Source organism: Trichomycterus rosablanca, chromosome 9 (assembly GCF_030014385.1).
Source record: "Trichomycterus rosablanca isolate fTriRos1 chromosome 9, fTriRos1.hap1, whole genome shotgun sequence".
Taxonomy (NCBI): domain Eukaryota; kingdom Metazoa; phylum Chordata; class Actinopteri; order Siluriformes; family Trichomycteridae; genus Trichomycterus; species Trichomycterus rosablanca.
In genome coordinates, this window is record NC_085996.1 from 31,152,292 (window position 1) to 31,164,632 (window position 12,341).

The 12,341-nt window shown below is 44.1% G+C and overlaps 1 protein-coding gene across 3 annotated transcripts in view; it reads right to left on the reverse strand.

Moving 5' to 3' along the window:
- Positions 1–12,341, reverse strand: part of daam1b (dishevelled associated activator of morphogenesis 1b) — a 110,599-nt gene that overhangs the window by 61,417 nt on the left and 36,841 nt on the right. Inside the window, exon 1 of one of the 3 annotated variants that reach the window (XM_063002231.1) lies at positions 9,276–9,518. The exons of the other annotated variants lie outside the window; for them this stretch is intronic. The gene's annotated coding sequence lies outside the window, so the exon portion shown is untranslated. Of the gene's footprint in view, positions 1–9,275; positions 9,519–12,341 lie in introns of those variants that run through there. 3 annotated transcript variants of the gene reach the window in all.

Here is a 12,341-nt window from a genome sequence, read left to right on the forward strand (position 1 = left end):
CGTGTGCACCAGTCAATCACAGCAAATCACAGCCTCAAACCTAGAGGCAATTTAGAATACGGATTATCTAGTGCCTCGTTTCTGGAAGGTGGCAAAAAAAAAAAAGGGTTTTCTAAATTAAAAGGATTAAAATTAGGTCCCAGGGCCTGTGTGGCCCCTTACCTACTACGTCTCTGTGCAGTTATTATTATTACTTATGCAAGGTTTATTTTGTGCTCTAAGCTAGTCTGTTATTACGCAAGAATTTTCAGCGTCTCTGTGGGAGTTTGTGCTGTTTTAGTCAACATTATTTGAGTGTTGGTTCAAGTCAAGTACTCATACTGGAAACCATGCTCCGATTCATGCCAAAGACTTTCAGTCTTTAGACTTTAGTCTTCAGGTCAAAGCTTTGTGAGTTTCTCCTCATCAAACTTTGCTTTGTGCATAAGGGCACAGTCATGCTAAAACAGAAAAGGGCCTTCCCCAAACTGCTGCATATAGTTTTATTAACATAATTGCTTTTATACATCTGTTATCAAAGAGTGTGGATGAAACACATCTAAACTTAATCATGTGGTGGGGTGTTAAATTCATTTTGGCTGTATCATACTATTATAGTCAGGATATCGGAACTCTTCTGTCGGCATTTTTGCTTTAAAATATGAACAAAAAGCTTATAATAATAGTATTTGAATATTCAAAACATTCAACGATTTTCAGGCTTCCCGTACCCAACAAGGTCATTCAAGGTCCTCTGTCATTTGCATGTTTGTGTGACAGTTGTAAACAATAACATTCAAATCGTTTCACTGGTTCATTGAATAACGTACCTTTTAATGAACCAGTAAAGTCAACTTTCAACTTTCATTATCTTGTATTAGAAATCAGGTCAGGTTGTGGTGGGTTCAACACTAGCAACAGCACTGCACAAAAACACAGTACGTGAGGCGGTAACACACGCAGCACAGGGCATCTGTCAGAAGTAAAAAAAAGAACTTTCACTCCTACCTAGGGATCATTCCAAGTTTTGGGTGGATGGTACATGCATGAAAGGATGGATGGATTGTGTGGAGGGATGGGGTTGGTTGGGTGGATGGATCGGGTGGGTGGGTGGGTGGTTGGGTGGATGGATCGGGTGGGTGGGTGGGTGGTTGGGTGGATGGATCGGGTGGGTGGGTGGGTGGTTGGGTGGATGGATCGGGTGGGTGGGTGGGTGGATGGATTGGATCGGGTGGGTGGGTGGATGGATCGGATGGGTGGGTGGGTGGTTGTGTGGATGGATCGGGTGGGTGGGTGGGTGGATGGATTGGATCGGGTGGGTGGGTGGATGGATCGGATGGGTGGGTGGGTGGTTGTGTGGATGGATCGGGTGGGTGGTTGTGTGGATGGATCGGGTGGATGGGTGGGTGGGTGGATGGATCGGGTGGGTGGGTGGGTGGATGGATCGGGTGGATGGATCGGGTGGGTGGGTGGGTGGTTGTGTGGATGGATCGGGTGGATGGATCGTGTGGATGGATCGTGTGGATGGATCGGGTGGGTGGGTGGTTGTGTGGATGGATCTCGGGTGGGTGGTTGGGTGGGTGTGTGGATGGATCTCGGGTGGGTGGGTGTATGGATTGGGTGGTGGGTGGGTGGTTGGATGGATTGGGTGGGGGTGGGATATTGGATGGATTGGGTGGGTGAGTTTTAAGGATGGGTGGGTGGATGTATTGGGTGGGTGGGTGGGTGGATGGATCGGGTGGATGGATCGGGTGGGTGGGTGGGTGGTTGTGTGGATGGATCGGGTGGATGGATCGTGTGGATGGATCGTGTGGATGGATCGGGTGGGTGGGTGGTTGTGTGGATGGATCTCGGGTGGGTGGTTGGGTGGGTGTGTGGATGGATCTCGGGTGGGTGGGTGTATGGATTGGGTGGTGGGTGGGTGGTTGGATGGATTGGGTGGGGGTGGGATATTGGATGGATTGGGTGGGTGAGTTTTAAGGATGGGTGGGTGGGTGGGTGGATGTATTGGGTGGGTGGGTGGGTGGATGGATGGGTGGGTAGGTGGATGGATGGGTGGATGGATGAATTGATGGACGGATTGTGTGAATGGATGGATGGATAGCCAGACAGACATACTTTATTGATCCCAAATGATATTAAAGAAGATAGGTGTGTACCCAGTTGAGGTAACCAACACATGGGGGGAACAGACGAAACTCCTCAGTCACTGACCGGAAGCAAATATCAAATCAATGTGGAAGCCAGCTGTGCCATCACACCACCCAAACTTTTTAGGTTAAAGCTAAAGACCAGCAGGTGAAAGAAACAGAAGATGGTAAGGATGTGAATTATGTACAGAGTTCGTTGACCCTGGCACTCAGCTATGAATGGCACTGCTGAGGCTGCACTGGCAGTAACATGACTTTATCAGGTGTGACAGGCGAGAGACTCCACTCACTGCAATGCCCACGGCTGTAATACCAGCCAGCTATGTTTACTCATGCTCCCTTCAGTGCTCCCTTTAACCCTTTCTTTGCACTCTTCCACTGACTGAATGTAATGCTTGTCAAGGTACAGTTGCAGTATTTAGCTTTTTGGCTAAATATTACAAGTTGGTCAGCTAGGTTTGGTGTAAACAGTGATGTGTTGTTATTTTGGATCTAAATTGTACTTTGTTTTATACTGGAGTCTATTTAAATTTGACTTGTGTAAGACCAGCACCATGTATGAATGCAATCCTCTTCAAAGACTGGGCATTAAATAATGTGATTAGCCAAACTGATGACTTCTTCATAATGATGACTATATAATCATACCTCAAGTAACAAAAGTAATTGATATAGTGCATTAGGAAGTCTGGGTGATGAGCTGATGGGGATTTATAACAATCTATAACAATAAATGAGCAAAGACAGCCCTAGACGTGGTGTTTGATTTAGTGACAGCTAAAATCTCTTGCCTATTTCACCAACAGCTGGAAAGATAAATCAACTGTCATCTAGCCATATGTTTAATAAAGTTCCGTGATGAAAACCTGAGTGCTGAAGCACACATGCTCTGTATATAGTCATGGGATGGAAGTTATTACTTTAACTTCAGTTACAAAGCCTTTTGAATCCATTATTTAACCAGACTAACCTTTACCCACCGTGTTTTACATGTTTCATCTTTTGTTGGCCTGATTTTCCAGTCACAAAACAATGTTGCAGAAGTACGCACTTCTCTTCATTAAAACAGTCCAACAATCTATTCATTAGCAAAGCGTTTGATATTTTCCATCATGTGGGAAATGTAGCGTAAACCTACCTGTAAATGTAAATGAATGTAAAATCTATTTTTTTACATTTTGAACCTTGATAAAAAGTAAAGCAGCAGCTGGCAAAACAGCAAATGATACGTGTCTCAACTGCACAGTAGTGTACTACAGAGTACGTCAAACTAGTACACCTGCTGTTATGTCATTACACTTTTTAAACATACTATAAAAAGTAGTATGGGGTTTGACACACAGCCCTTAAATGCAGCAGCAGCAGCAGCGCTCCTTTTCCACTCTGTAAAATGCAATGCCATAACTTTGCTGAGTGGAATTACACATGTTCCTAATAAAGTGGCCACGATATAAGGTATAACCGCTGGCCTTACCTAAGTAAAAATTCGGGGACCACTAGAAGAATGTGTTGAAACCAGGAGGTGGTTTTAATGTTATGGTTGATCGTTGTCCTGTACAGTCTGAGCAACTGAGGGTTAAGGGCCTTGCTCAAGGGCCCAACAGCAGCAACCTAGCAGTGGTGGGGCTTGAACCTGTGACCTTTTGATTACTAGTCCAGTACCTTAACCACTGGGCTACGGCTTAATCATTGAATAATGGTGGTTGGTTAAAAAAGGGTTTCAAACATTCGCATTCCTATTAGCTTACATCTTACATCTTCGGCATTTAGCAGACGCTTTTATCCAAAGCGACTTACATTACAGTATACAGTCTGAGCAATTGAGGGTTAAGGGCCTTGCTCAAGGGCCCAACAGCAGCAACCTGGCAGTTGTGAGGCTTGAACCCAGCGACCTTCTGTTTACTAGTCCAGTGCCTTAACCACTAGGCTACAGCTTGCCCTATTAGCTTTAAGTCAAACACCTTTTTTTGTCAGATCACTGCTGTGATATAAGATGACAATTAAATATATAGAGGATTGGCATTTTAAGAAAGAATGCATGCTGCATGCCATATGTGCCCCTGGGAGGGGTAGGAATCTCACTCATCTGATTACAGAACAGCTATAGTGGCAATGTGGCCCACTTCACTACAAACCCTCCATTAACAGGTCCCACATTTACTGAAATTCCTAATTCAAGACCATCCCCTAAAACTTTTCACACACTGATAAGAATTCTGACACAGTGCAGGTCTAAAATAACTTTCCTAAATCAACAGACTGCATAGAACCCACGATGGGACCGTTAGTAGCTCCACCCGGTATGAGGACAAGCAGGCAAGCCTGAAGAATGAGACAGAGTCTGCGCTTTTACAAAAGAGGTGTTGAGAAACAGCCCCATTACGAGAGAGTTCCTTCATTAATCACCCAGGCGGTGGTAAGTTCGAGGGCTAACTGTCGGGTGTCCCGTTCATGTTACATTAACCTCGCAAACCCCCGAGCTGACCAGCAAGTGCTCCACGACGAGAGCTGCGGCACGGTCCGAACACAGCCGGCCCTGAGGTGAACCCATGAAGAGGCTTGAATTCCACACTCCCTTAGTCATGTCTTCAAAAATCTAGTGAAGGGAGAACCGATAAAGAGGTCGAAGCTTCGCTCGTCCAAACAGATGGCCTGTCAAACGGGTTCTGCAAACAACCAGTACCATCCCCCAACTTAGATTTGCACAAGCCACACAAAGCCATCAGTCACTGATCCACCCAAACACTCCAACTCTCCAGAGCACTTGACACATGCGTGCACACACACACACATTCCACTGGGAGGTGGGGTCATAACAGGTCCAAGGGCTGTTATTATTATTAATATTATTATTATTAGAGTTCACTACTTCATTTTTTAGCTATACAAACCACCAAATTAAATCATATCAAAAGCAGCAAAAAATAAAGTGAGAGAAAAAATGTGTGCCACATATACACTGATCTGTCCATTTCATCAGCTCCACTTTAAAGTTCTACAATTACTAACTGTAGTCCATCTGTTTCTCTTCATAATTTCTGCTTTCACCCTGTTCTTCAGTGGTCAGGACCCCCACAGGACCACCACAGAGCAGGTATTATTTAGGTGGTGGATGATTCTCAGCACTGCAGTGACACTGACATGGTGGTGGTGTGTTAGTGTGTGTTGTGCTGGTATGAGTGGATCAGACACAGCAGCACTGCTGGAGTTTTTAAATACCATGTCCACTCACTGTCCACTCTGTTAGACACTCCTACCTAGTTGGTTTACCTTGTAGATGTAAAGTCAGAGACGATCGCTCATCTATTGCTGCTGTTTCGATTTGGTCATCTTCTAGACCTTCATCAGTGGTCACAGGATGCTGCCCACGGGGCACTGTTGGATATTTTTGGTTGGTGGACTATTCTCAGTCCAGCAGTGACAGTGAGGTGTTTAAAAACTCCATCAGCATTGCTGTGTCTGATCCACTCAAACTAGCACAACACACACTAACACACCACCTACTCTTTTGTTAATGCATTTTCCCCAAAATTTTCCTCCCAATCTAGTTGTATACAATTACCTGATTGCATTTCACTTCCTCTCTACTGCCATAACTAACACACCACCTCCGACACATGTGCAAGAGTCGATCGCTTCTTTTCACCTGCACTAGACGGATTTACATGGCACTCAGTATCACGAACGGAGAGTCCCGCACTGGTCCCCATTATCCCCCGTCTCTATGCAGGCACCATCAATCAGCCACCAGAGATTATAACTGCATCAGTTGAATGAATCTCCTCTGGCATTCCCACCCTCGGACGAGCCAGTCATTGTCCGGATAGGCGCCTGGCCTGCCAGTAACATAGCTGAGATTCAAACTTGTGAGTTTGAGATGTCATCTCAGATGTGCTAATGTGTTTTACTGCTGTGCCACATCTCTTTTCTCATGAGTGGTTTAATTCATGAGCCCCTTTAATCTATTCAAAACACAGTGGCCGTATCATTCATGGGCAGAAGTTGACTTCGAAAATTAAATGTGGCTGCATTAACTGTGAGGCGCTTAATTTTAGTTTAAAAAAAAGCTGTCTGGGGATCATCCTTGAGCTGTTCTTTGTTTCATACAGACACTATGACAATGTTAGTACAGCTTTCTGAGGATTTTTCTTTCATAAGTGGTTTCAAGAAAAATATTGCTTTTTTAAAGCGTTGGGATTACACGGGCTTTTCTGATATCAAGAACGAGCCAAGCGTGACTTCCCGTTTTTAATGCTGATTATTTAAGCCGCAGTAAGTCATTTGGGGGATTTTGGAGTAGGGATGTGTATGTGTACTCATCATGATGGTGTATGATCAATTTTATCATGTTCTAATAAATACAAGGATTTTTAATAGGTAGAATAAAACCACCACCATTTTTCCTGATAGTCCATCATGGACATCTAGGCTACTGAGAGTCTTTTACTCCACTATAATCTTTACTGTCTTATTATCTTTACTAATTTCCAGTCTGTCCTTAATATCCAAAAAAACAAGTACTCAAGGACTGTCGGATTTCTTTATTGCGTCTAAATTTATCTAAATTTAACCTGATATCTCAGTCTAGGTTAGTTTTCTAGAATCTCCCTGAGTCAAAAGAACATCATGCCGGCTTCAGTAATGCTATTATTATTTGATAACAGCAAAAGTAACATACTGAAGCTTTACTAAGTCTACATGACTAATCACTAGGGATGTAGCAATACACTCTACCCATGCTGCGATACTTGGTTCACAATACGATTTTTTCCCGATTTTCTTTTTCTTAATGCAATTTCTCCCCTTTTTCTCCCTTTTTAGCACGTCCAATTGCCCGATGGCGTCATGCTTCCTCTCCACCAATGCCGATCCCTGCTCTGATTGAGGAGAACAAAGCTAACCCACGCCCCCACCGACACGTGGGCAGCATGCCGTATGCATCTTATCACCTGCACTTTGACGAGTGCAGTGCAGCTCAGAGTTGTGTACGGAGAGACACACCCTGAGAGCACTCTTTTCTCATCTCTGTGCAAGTGCCATCAATTAGCCAGCACAGGTCGTAGTTGCACCAGTCATTAGAGAGAGACCCCATCCGGCTTAGTCCCGACCATATCTGAACAACAGGCCAATCGTTATTTATGTGGCCGCTGAGCCTTAGCCGGCAGGCAGAGCTGAGATTCGATACGATGTATTCGAGATCCCAGCTCTGGTTCCAGCGTGTGTTGCTACCGCTGCACACTACTATGCAAAACAATGCTGCACATTTCCCTTTTTGTGTAAAAAAAACCTGAAATGAAATAAATCCCACATTAAAAAAATAAAGGAATAATACAAATAAAGAAAGTATCCTCACATAAATAAATTTGGCTGGAAAATTTCAAACCTGGCAACCCTGTAGTGACGTCAACCTGGCGAGGTGAGTAGCGGCAGTACCCTCTGCTGTTTAAAGTGAATATCGATTCATTACACGCGTAAACCGTTTTGAATCGTTACACATGTGAATCGATTTTTAACTGTCTTGTGGTGCATCGTTACATCCCTACTAATCACAACTGGCTATTTAAATCTAGAATAACAATAATCTGCAAATTAAGGTAAACATTATAGATTTGTCAAGCTTATTACAATATTAAAAAGACACATTCTTTAGACAAATAAAGCAGATGTATCTGTTGTCCTGTATAGTTATTGCCGGTTCCCATCTGTGACTCCTTATGACATGACAGCTGCCAGCCTTGCCATCCACCAAGACACAATAATCCACCAGCTCTTTTCCATCAGCAGTCTATGCCAATCACTGGCTTGGCGATGGTATTAAGTGCTCCTTTTAAACCCTGATATTGCCTAGTATCACTGTGACATCCACATGGACCTGGAATTCCATCCCTCCATTGGGAAAAACTTGATCCATAGATGACTTTTTTGGGAATACAAGCAATTGAATCATTTTAGCATCATAGTCCCTGTGATTCTGTGCATAAGCATTGTTCGGACCGCAGACCAGCATGCGCACACATGGAAACTCATTCAGCGTTATTCCGCATCGAACGCCGGCCATCCAGCGCTCCTTTGCAGTTGCCATAGCAACCGCTACCTGCAAAGCCGGCTTTTTTTTTTATGTGACAGCACACCATCTGATGAATGTCAAATCAATCGATTATTGCAGGCCATGCCATGGCAATTTCCGGTTTCTACTGGTTTTGCTACATTCTGAATGAGTATTTTGAAAAAGGAATCTATGGAGGGGTGCCACACCCTTCGCGAAAATCCTCGCTAAAAATTTGGGAGCTGGTGGATGAGTGACAGGTCGGGTGGAATTTCTTGGCGTAACTGCTAATGACTGTTTGATGACTTGAATTTCGGATGACACGGGGAGGGTACAGCTGAAATCGTCGTGGGTTGAATAAATAAAATAAATTACGGAATTTTATGAGTTGAATATGAGAGTCAGATGTATACAGTAATTATAGCGATTAATATTTTATATATATATATATATATAGTTTTATGTGTAAGGGAATTGGTGCTATGTACAAATACAATAAAACTAAAAATAAAAAAGATAAAAATGAACACATGCCTGTAACACATGAACTATAAAGACAGATGTGCTTTGTCTTCTAGGCTGAGAAATAACACTAATATTTAAAAAACAAGAAAAAAACCATAACAGCTACCATAGTATGTGGCTCGTAGCACCCAACACCCAGATAGAGATGATACAAAGTGAGCTGAAAAAAAGAGGCCATCCTTTCTCAAGGTCCACTGGTATTGACCTCCTTATCTCCTGTGTCCAAATCCTGCACACTAAAATGGATTCCTGCACCCCCCTCTCATCAACACACCTCTCAGGGGAGCCAGTAGGGCTCATATGAAGAAGGAAGGGAGGTTTCAAAAGCTCAGTGTATCACCTCCTTGCCAGTTTTCATTTCCAGCATACAGCGCAGATGAGCCACGCATTGCTCAGTCAACCCCCACTGCAGGGGCTGCCACATCTATCCAGAATCCACGCCTGTCGTTCAGGAATTAACGGACGACCAGACCCACAGAGATAAGCCTGACATGCAATCTGGACGCATTCCAAGTTGCCAACGAGCTACTGTAAATCGCTAACTGTCCTGTCAGCTGCAGCTAACGATCTCTTACCTTCTACTCATCCTTGATACTCATCAGGCTCCGTCTGCTGACCGCATCCCCCACAGGTTAACATGATCACACATCCAAGCAAAGCCGGTAGACAAATCAAACCCAATCCTGCTCTGATTTCTGTCTCCACAGTGTTACTGGAATTCCAGAATGCTCACATTTACGCTGCTCCCTTCACCCGTCAGTCCGGCGGCTCTCTCGGCTCATAGTGCAGCCCCCCGGTCTCAAACAATCGCCCTTCCAGACCCGCTTCCTTTCTGTGTCTCCTCTCGCTCTCTCATACACACAGATGTTACTCTGAACAGGGCACACCCCTTTTCAACACCTAGCCTCCTTATAGGATGTCGGCTGAGCGTGACCGCCGCCCACCGTTCCCTCTCCCTCCCTTCCTCTCATTTTCTGCTTGCACCTTCACAGTCCCCTGCTGCAGCGCCGACACAGAAAGGGATGTAAGACTTCCTGACACAATAAGACTGGTACTGCAGTAGTGTCTGCATGACAGAAATGTCCCAATATTTTTGTCTCGGTAAATATATATCTGTTAAACAGAATACCGTTACTGAATTACTTCAAACAGGTGAATAAAATCCATTCTGTGAAATTAATTAACCTTCTTGTTTCTACACACATTGTCCATGTTATCAGCTCCACTTACTATATAGAAGCACTTTGTAGTTCTACAATTACTGACTGTAGTCTGCATGCTTTGCTAGCCCCCCACAGAACCACCACAGGTGCTGGTATGAGTGGATCAGACACAGCAGCGCTGATGGAGTTTTTAAACACCTCACTGTCACTGCTGGACTGAGAATAGTCCACCAATCAAAAATATATCCATCCAACAGTGCCCCATAGGCAGCGTCCTGAGACCACTGATGAAGGTCTAATAGATGACCAACTCAAACAGCAGCAATAGATGAGCGATCGTCTCTGACTTTATATCTACAAGGTAAACCAACTAGGTAGGAGTGTCTAATAGAGCGGACAGTGAGTGGACACGGTATTTAAAAACTCCAGCAGCGCTACTGTGTCTGATCCACTCATACCAGCACAACACCAACTAACACACCACCACCATGTCATGGTCACTGCAGTGCTGAGAATGATCCACCACCTAAATAATACCTGCTCTTTAGTGGTCCTGTGGGGGTCCTGACCATTGAAGAACAGGGTGAAAGCAGGCTAAAAAGGTATGTAGAGAAACAGATGGACTACAGTCAGTAATTGTAGAACTAAAGTGCTTCTATATGGTAAGTGGAGCTAATAAAATGGACTGAGTGTAGAAACTAGGAGGTGGTTTTAATGTTATGGCTGATCAGTGTATGCTTACAACCCTGGGCCAACAATTTCGGCTTTACTTCGGCCTATTTTCGTATTTTTAAAATGTCTAAGGACAAAATGCCTTAAAATAACACTAGCTGAGGTGAACTCTTTGCTGCGTTTACAAACCCATGACAGTCAGGATGTAGACGCACCCCCAAGGGTCATGCATTCCTCAAACATAAAGAACTTCCATGCTAAATGGCCAACGTTGAGAGGTCAAGAAGTAAACAAATTGAAACCAAAGTTTGCGTGTCTCACCTTCTAACCACTTAATTCTACTTACTGAACTGATCAAATGTTTCAAACATGCGCTGCAGCCGTCCCTGACGTGCAGCATAAACTATATACGGTTTAACTGACACCAGGACACACCCAGAGCGCATATGTTTGCACAACACTGTCTTCTTTTTATGGCTCCCATCATTCTTTCTTCCAAATTCAAGCCAGTTTCCAGATGGGCATTCCGGGTCACAACCAGAACACCACCAAGCCTTGAAAACATCCTTCAGAAGAGCGGTTTAAATAAAAGCCTCCAGACAGGCACATAGCAGCGTGAGGGCGAGCGGTTCGTTTTTCTACAGAGTATCAACGTTTCTCTACACAATCTGTTTTTTATTTTTCTGTCCTGCCCAATCACAGCGAACATACAGTCTGCTTAGCGCAGTGCCTGAGACCATTAGTGCTTCCTTCAGCCACTGATCCAGATTAGGAGAAGAGCCAGCGGCACATTTCAGCACTCGTGTTGTTTTCAACCACTCGAACCCACGTCTGGACTTGTAGATTTGCGACAATGAAGCAAGTACTTATGGCTAAGCTGTACATTCTGGAAGGGCTGCACAATGAAGCATTTGTTAATAGCTATTGGCTGACTAATAAATCTGTGTACTGCGAGCATCATAACCAATCACACCAATTCCAGGTAAAGTGTTTCCATAAATCATCTTAATCACTACTAGCTCATGGTAATAGTCATTAATAAGGCCCTACTAAATTCACAGGAAAATGTGCTTAATCTCCCAGACCAAGTTTACACTACACAACTAGATCTCTTGTAATCGGGAGTCTTTCAGGTCGGTGTGGCTTTCATACTACACGACTGATCGGTGATAGGGGGTTTCACACTACACCATCTATCACCAACTGGAATCACAGGAGAGCTTCTCTGGTCTCCCAAACTACGTTTTGTCATGGAAACAAACGCAAGAAGTGACGAGGGGTTTAATGATACCACGTCCAAAAGTGCAAGTGCAAAAATAAATGAATCTGAGTGGATATGGCTGCGCGAACAGCATGGATTGTTCTATGGTGAGTTGGAAGTTAATAAATATTTTTTGCAATGCAACGTTGGTGTTGTTATGTTTTGTAGAGAACGATAAGGTCAGAAATACTGTAAAACTTGTGTGTGTACCGATGTATTCTGATATAAACTATATTATGCCCTTGTCCCAACTTTTTACACTCCTCCCCAGCGTTTCCCCTCACACCGTATCTTGCGTTCTCATTGGCTGTTCGACATAGCACTCATTGCCAGTTGGGCGACTCAGATCCAGATATTTGACAAGCTAGACATCTCTCTTCGGAGCCGCTCGGATCCAGTTGTTGAGTAGTTCACACATAGCGATTGAGAGCCGGGTTTCGATCACCGAGCAAACGCCGAGTTGCTCCCGAGCCGGCAAATGTAGAGGCAACCAGTCAGCGAGCAAAAATCTGGGCAAAAATCATGTAGTGTGAACTAGGAATTAA